The sequence below is a fragment of the Palaemon carinicauda genome, chromosome 37, assembly GCF_036898095.1.
Source record: "Palaemon carinicauda isolate YSFRI2023 chromosome 37, ASM3689809v2, whole genome shotgun sequence".
Classification (NCBI taxonomy): Eukaryota; Metazoa; Arthropoda; class Malacostraca; order Decapoda; family Palaemonidae; genus Palaemon; species Palaemon carinicauda.
In genome coordinates, this window is record NC_090761.1 from 42,413,956 (window position 1) to 42,421,455 (window position 7,500).

The 7,500-nt window shown below is 34.0% G+C and overlaps 1 protein-coding gene across 15 annotated transcripts in view; it reads left to right on the top strand.

Annotated features, from left to right (window-relative positions):
- Positions 1–7,500, top strand: part of unc-104 (kinesin family member unc-104) — a 348,954-nt gene that overhangs the window by 110,498 nt on the left and 230,956 nt on the right. The window lies entirely within an intron of this gene.

Genomic DNA, 7,500 nt, shown 5'->3' on the forward strand with positions numbered 1-7,500 from the left:
TAGTATTGTCGTACGTTGAAAATAATCTATATATTTTTTTTTACCTTTTATTAAACCTTACCAATTCTTAGTATTTTCGTATTGGTGTTTGCTAGTTAAATGAATGTTGAGTTTTTGATCTTTGCTAGTTTTTACTATAGCTAGATGTTACCTTTGATATTTTCACCTGGATTCAAAGAAACATTTGAGTTACATGACAATATTCACTATTTGATAATTTTTTTTTATGTATATTTGTAACTTAGGGGTATTTCCATTGAATGGCGAGGTTGCGTATTACTAAGTTTTATTTTTTTTTAAAATTACGATTGTCATTTTTCAAAGAGGTAATTTTTGCTATAAAAATAAGGGAAGATCATTATTAATATAATTGATATTATTATTATTTCGCGATTCACGATGATATCCAAGGGTTATGGTGGCCGATGTGGTAACGTTCTTGACTGGTGAACACCAGACTGGGGTTCGAGGCTCGCTCAAGCTCGATAGTTTCTTTGGTTGCTGCAACCTCACCATCCTTGTAAGGTAAGGATGGCGGGGGGTGGTTGGGGGAACCTATAGGTCTATATGCTGAGTCATCAGAAGCCATTACCTGGCCCTTCTTGGTCCTAGCTTGAGCTTGTCTAGAGAGGGGGCTTGGGCGTTGATCATATGAATATATGGTCAGTTTCTAGGGTACTGTCCTGCTTGATAGGGCAATGTCACTGTCCCTTGCCTCTGTCATTCATGAGTGGCCTTTAAAACTTTAGACTGGCGGTTAAAAAAAAAAAATAGTAAACTTCAGCTCAAGATCAGTTATGAACTGGTATCCAAGAGCCGTGCTAAATAAATTACAATCAGTCAATTATTAAAAGCAAGATAGATGTGCACACTTCAAAGTATCCCACACTTAGCATCACAAACAAGTACTCTCTCCTAGACCTCTCGTGACCTCCCCCCCTCCCCCCTTTGGCCCTCCAACCGCACCCTAATCCATGGTGTAAGGAAGTTTGTGTCCAGTGAAGCGAATCAATGGCCGGTGATTTTCCTGATCGTTTGCCAAACTTCCCTCGTGTTGGAAGGAAGGAGCCCCCTGGAATTGTCTGTGGAAGAACACCCTGTGACTTTACTCCTTTAGATTCTAATTCTTCCTTTTTTACCAGTTATTTTATATTATTTTTTTTTTCCTTTTCTATTTTCCTTTTCTAGAATTTTCCTTCCTTTTTTCGGGACTTTTATCGGAATTGCAGTTTGCTGGTGAGTGAAATGGATGCATAGGGAAATCATAACCTTTTCCTTTTTTACCAGTTTTTTTATTTTTTTTATTTTATTATTTTTCCTTTCATTTTCCATCTTCCTTTTCTAGAATTTCCTTTCTTATCTTCGGGACTTTTATCTGAATTGCAGTTTGCTGGTGAGTAAAAAAGGACGTAGAGGGAAATCATAACGTTTTCTCTTTAAAGATTTTTTTTTTTTTTGGGGGGGGGGACTTTATGATGTTCAGAGATCTAATGTGGATATGAGATGTTGATGTAACGTGACATTAACGGAATGATGTCTCAATTAATTTTAAATGAGGAGGTACTCAAGCGCGAAAGTTATTTTGAAATCTGTAGTTTTCTATTTCATTATTATAATTTTACTTAGAAAATAGAAATCAGATGTAAATTAAGGGAAGAAATGAAAAAAAAAATTTACCTTTGAATCTTTTTATTGAAAGAGAAAAGAAAAAAAAGCTTAATCTTTCCATTCTTATTGAAAGATGAAAAAAATGACGTGATTTTTCAACTCTTTATTGAAAGACAGGAAAAAAGATGAAATAATCTTTGCACTTTTTATTGGAAGAAATGAAAAAAAGCATGACGTAATTTTCGTACTTTTTATGTAAAGAAATGAAAGAATGACATGACGTGGTATTTGGACTGTTCTATTAAAAGAAATAAAAAACATAACGTGATCTTCGCACTTTTTCTTTGTTTTTCTTTTATCAAGTCTCTCTCTCTCTCTCTCTCTCTCTCTCTCTCTCTCATGTTGAGAAATGAACTCGGCCATGAATATTCAAGTCCAAGACTGTAACATACATTTTACGAGCCAGGCACGTCCTGGGTCCATTGATGAAACTTAGAAAAATAATTAAAAAGGAAAACTTAGCGATTTAATTCCGGTTTGTTTATTTTTGTAGAAATGAGGAGGATTCCTAATCCAATGTGCCTGGAGTCGTTGATTCCTGTTGCATAATCAAGGAAGTTAATGTGATTTCACAATCTTAATTATTTTATTACATATTTTTCAAGTAATATAATTTACGATGTATCATGGAATTTGATATTTTCATGGTCTGGCGTTTATATAATAATCGCTATTTAATTATAAAAAAATTTAATACGTATATTTGTTTTTTGATTAATATAGATGTAAAGAAAAGATGTTAAATTCCAAGGAATCTGGGAAACTAACAGCTGAGGATTTTACAGTCAGCTGTTGGGCTTATGTTATAGCTAGATATCAGCTGTTAGAATTTACTTCTGATTTTTTTAAGAGTGAGGTTTTTGTTAAGGAGGGAAAGTCTATCTTAGGAAAGGAGCTAGTTGTTAGTGTATAGATAGATATTACTGGAGTAGTTTCATTATATATTACCTATAGTACTTGTTTAACTGCTATCATCTACTATTTAGTGAGTTTGTATGTAAAACTGTATTTTAATTGCTTATGTTAGTATGTTTGAGGCATTGTGAAAAACGCTGAGGCCTAAATTTCATTATACTAGAACTCTGCCTATGAGGTATACCTCTTCCTGTAGCCTCTAAACGTTATTTATTTATCTAATATTTTGTCGTGAAAATTAATCTTCTTATCGTCTTATAGCATCTGCAAAAAGGAAAATGGAATATTTTAGCCCAAACTTTCCTAAAAGGCAAGAGAAAGGATGCGCCTAAAACACAAATAGCATCAACAATAATAACAAGATTCGAATATGTAAGGCTGAGGTCTTGAAGGGGTTGGGGGGTATCGGCGCCAAGATGTTTCGCCCACCATTACCATCGGATCTGGGGGATCAGTGCGGGGGGGGGTGTTAGGGGGGTTGAAGGGAGAAGGGTGACCCTGAGCCAGGGGGTACCACACGACTGGAGGTAGGGGGGGGGGTGTTCTGGGAGACTGTGCAGCCTGATATCGATTATGCAGCTGGCTGCTGCTTCTGCGGTGTTGCTGGTGGTGGTGTAGGAAAAGGGTTGGAGAGAGAGAGAGAGAGAGAGAGAGAGAGAGAGAGAGAGAGAGAGAATGGCGGAGAACATATGGTATTGAAGGAATATTGGGTATTGGAAGGAGAGGCGAAGATAGGAATGCTTGCGAGATGATTGTTCGAGGATGATTTGTATTCATCACACGGTAGTTGATTTTGCGGAAGGAAATCATCGGGGAAGTGTCATGGCCGTTATTAGAGAGAGAGAGAGAGAGAGGAGAGAGAGAGAGAGAGAGAGAGAGAGTGGATTTATGAATACTAGAGTAAAATAATATTGAAGAAATATCTTTACTCTATCCTTTGCATTTAATATATATATATATATATATATATATTCATGAATGTGCAGTATGTAAATATGTGTTTATCTAGGCGTAGAGCTTCAATGGCCGTAATAACTAGATCGATTAGATGAGACATAATTTTGACCGTAACTAACATAAGTATCTCTATGTTTGGATGAAATGTAACTAGTAGATTCTCTCTCTCTCTCTCTCTCTCTCTCTCTCTCTCTCTGTATATTTACATATATATATGTATATATATATGTATATATATACATGTATATATATATATATATATGTATATATATATATATATATACACATATATATAGTCTATTTTTATTTATGTAAATGCATATATGATATGTATAGTCTATACTGTACTATATTTTTATTTATGCACATGTATATATACGTATAGTCTATGCTATAAATATAACCAGTAGATTCTCTCTCTCTCTCTCTCTCTCTCTCTCTCTCTCTCTCTCTCTCTGAATATTTACATGTATGTAGCTTGTTAAATTTATATAAATATATACATATGTAAATATATCTATATATATGTGTGTGTGTATATTCTTGTATACATATGTATGTATATGTAATATATATAGTCTCTTATATATATATATATATATACTATATGTATATATATATATACATATATAATATATGTATATATACACTTATTGTATACATAAGAAGAGTATAATAAAAGCACGAAAGTGCTAAGTACTAAAATGTTTCATATATTCTACTGGATCTTGCAATATGTATATAAGTTTATATAGTATGCATATGCATGTGTATATGTATATATACTAATATATGCATATATATGTGTGTATATTAACATATATATATTATAAATATAGACATATATATATATATATATATATTTATATACATGAAATGTTCTTAGTATCGGTTTATTTGATTTGAAATCACCAAAGTCTTGTTACTGGTGTTATGAAACCTTTTGTTTATCATTCGCTGAGAAATTACTTGGGTTTGTGGGATTCATCTTAAATGCCTGTTAAAGTCATTAGGTTATTCAGAATATTTTCTCTGCTCATATTTATTGATTTACATTATATAGATATTTGGTTGCTTTTGAATACTATGAAAATTTTGGGTCTTTGACTCTTCTGATGATTCTTTGGTTTGTTATTAGCTATGGGAAACCTCTCTACCTTAGATTCCCTCAATTCTTTTTGTGATATTAATCTCTGCGAGGAAATCGAAGATATTACTCTCTTGTCCAATTGTAAAGCCAGAGTCACTGATATTGTCATTGCAGGAATCTCTTAAGGACTATTTTGTGTTGTGTTTTAGCTAATTAGTCTTCCACATAAAAATATTCCACTCCCTTGAAGAATCCATTACTTAACATGATTCACCCTAAAAGGGTATTTGGTGAATCAGCCTACAGGCATCCTCCCTGAAGTCCTGACTCATCAAATTTCCAGGCAATGTTGGCAAAATCCTCCGGATAGGAACTCTCGTGCAGTAGGACCCTCTAATCTCCTTTCCCCTCCCAGTACTTTAGCGGTCATTTGAAGGGTATAGTGGACCCGACCTCCTTACACTGGATGTTCAGTAAGGAAGACCAACTTAGCGTGACTGACAGGAGCCCTGATCTTGTTATCTAGAGTGTGACTTGATTACCTACGAATAGCAAGATTGTTCAGTCATTCGAACTGGCAGTTGAATACTGAAAAAGGGAGTTAAATTGCTGTAATATTTAAGATTTTATTCTTGAGTGTACCCAGTTCCTTAAATAAGGTGTGATTATCAGAATTATCGCGAAATGTGAAGATTTTTATCTACTGATTGTTTTAACCGTGTTTCAATTCTTGATCTTTATCTGAGTTTGGCGTTGACGACGAACACAATTCTAAGGATAGAAACACCCACCCACGTGTGTCTGTATATATCCCCTTCTGAGTGGGGATACCTTAACGTGGTGAATGAGTTTATGTATCTCCGGGATAAGCAATGCCGTATTATTCAAGTCCACTCATACTAGGTGGGTTTGCTCTGAGCGATCAGGCTAAAGTCTCTACCATTACCAATCCGCTGCTGCCAGCGTATTGATAAAATGGCCAAACCCGAGACATGTCTGAGGCCTTTGTTTTGCAGTGGACTAGAAACGGCTACTTTTGTTGTTGTTGTTGTTGTTGTTATGTGTGTGCATATATATATGTATATATATATATATATATATATGTGTGTGTGTGTGTGTGTGTGTGTCGTATATATTCATGTGTGCATGTTTATATATTTCCTCTTGTGGTTGGACGTTTGTGTATTGCAGTACCTAAGTGACTCGAACTGTGGTCTTCCTTGCATCACGTTACTACCGGTGAATAGGATAAGAAGAGAGAAATGAACCATCAGTTGGCCAAGTTGATTGACGTGTGATAAGTCACCACGATCTTATCTTTATGCAGCTTTTCATGGAGAAGAGGTTTTAGGGGTTCTCAAGTGTCTTAGCATTATTATACTTAACAATGAGACCACAAGGCTCTCTCTCTCCCCCCTCTCTCTCTCTCTCTCTCTCTCTCTCTCTCTCTCTCTTGTTTAGTTTGATTCGTATGGCCTAGAAATTGTTTGGGTGTTTGGGATGTTAGCATTATTATACTTAACAGTGAGACCACAAGGCTCTCTCTCTCTCTCTCTCTCTCTCTCTCTCTCTCTCTCTCTTGTTTAGTTGGATTTATATGGCCTAGAAATTGTTTGGAATGTCTTTGTGCTTATAATTATAACTTTTCCGTTTTGATTAGTCTGCTGAAGTTTATTTATATATGTTAATTACTCCTGATTTTTATCTTGTGAGTATTATTTGAAAACGTTCAAGAATTTATAAGCACGTTTTCAAAATGTTTATGAAATTCTTGGGGTGTGGATCATTGGGTAACAAGAAACTCTTAATACAATGTTTGAAGATTTGACTCATTAGTTCTTCAATTATATTCAGATTTACTTCCTTTAATATTACTTCGTTTGTCTGTTCGTCCTTTGCTAATGTGATTATTTATCAAGCATATAAGGATGTTAAGATACTACCGCTAGAGACTTATTAGTTTGGCCTATTCTTTCCACATTCTCTTCCACATTCTCTTCTGTTCAATGGCTACTTTCCAAATTCAAACCTTTGTTTTCTAGACTTGGGTAGTGCCATAACCTCTGTACCATGGTCTTGCACTGTCTTGGGTTGAGGTTTCCTTTCCTCACTGGGCTATTCTCCTAGTTGAAACCCTTGGGCTTATAGAACTCTGCTTTCTAAACTAGGGTTGTACCTTAGTAAGTAAGTAAGTAAGTAAGTAAGTAAGAAATGATAATAATAATAATAATGATAATAATAATAATAATAATAATAATAATAATAATGATAATAATAATAATAATAACATAGTATGTATGTGCGTGTAGATGGATGAGTGGGTGATCTTTAAGCAGAAGAGCTAGAAAAAGGCTGAGGAAAACTATTTGATCACTTATGGAAAATGAAAATGACTAAGGTATCTCGCGTGACTCCATATTGGTTTTATGTTTTTTTTTTTTTTTTAATTGTGTCCTTGAAATCTCACAAATCTAATTTAATTAACTTGTGTAACCTTCTTCCATTTAGGCTTTACTATTTTTTTTCTATCGATTTTTTGTTTTTGTTTTCTAGCATTTGTTTCTTTGATAAAGTTACTACACTGCATAGAAGTTGTCTTTTTCAAAATTGTAGCCCTTTGCGTCAATAGGTGTAGGAAGAGATGATGATGATGATGATGATGATGATGTATTTTTATGTGTAGTGTAGATTAATATGAAAATAAAACATTCACTCAAGACTATTGTTTCTTTTATGATTTTAATATACGATAATTTCTAGGATACACATAATTACTCGTATAATGGATTCTCTAATGTGGTGAAAACATACTTAATTTGCTCATATGTATATATATATATATATATATATATATATATATTTATATGTTT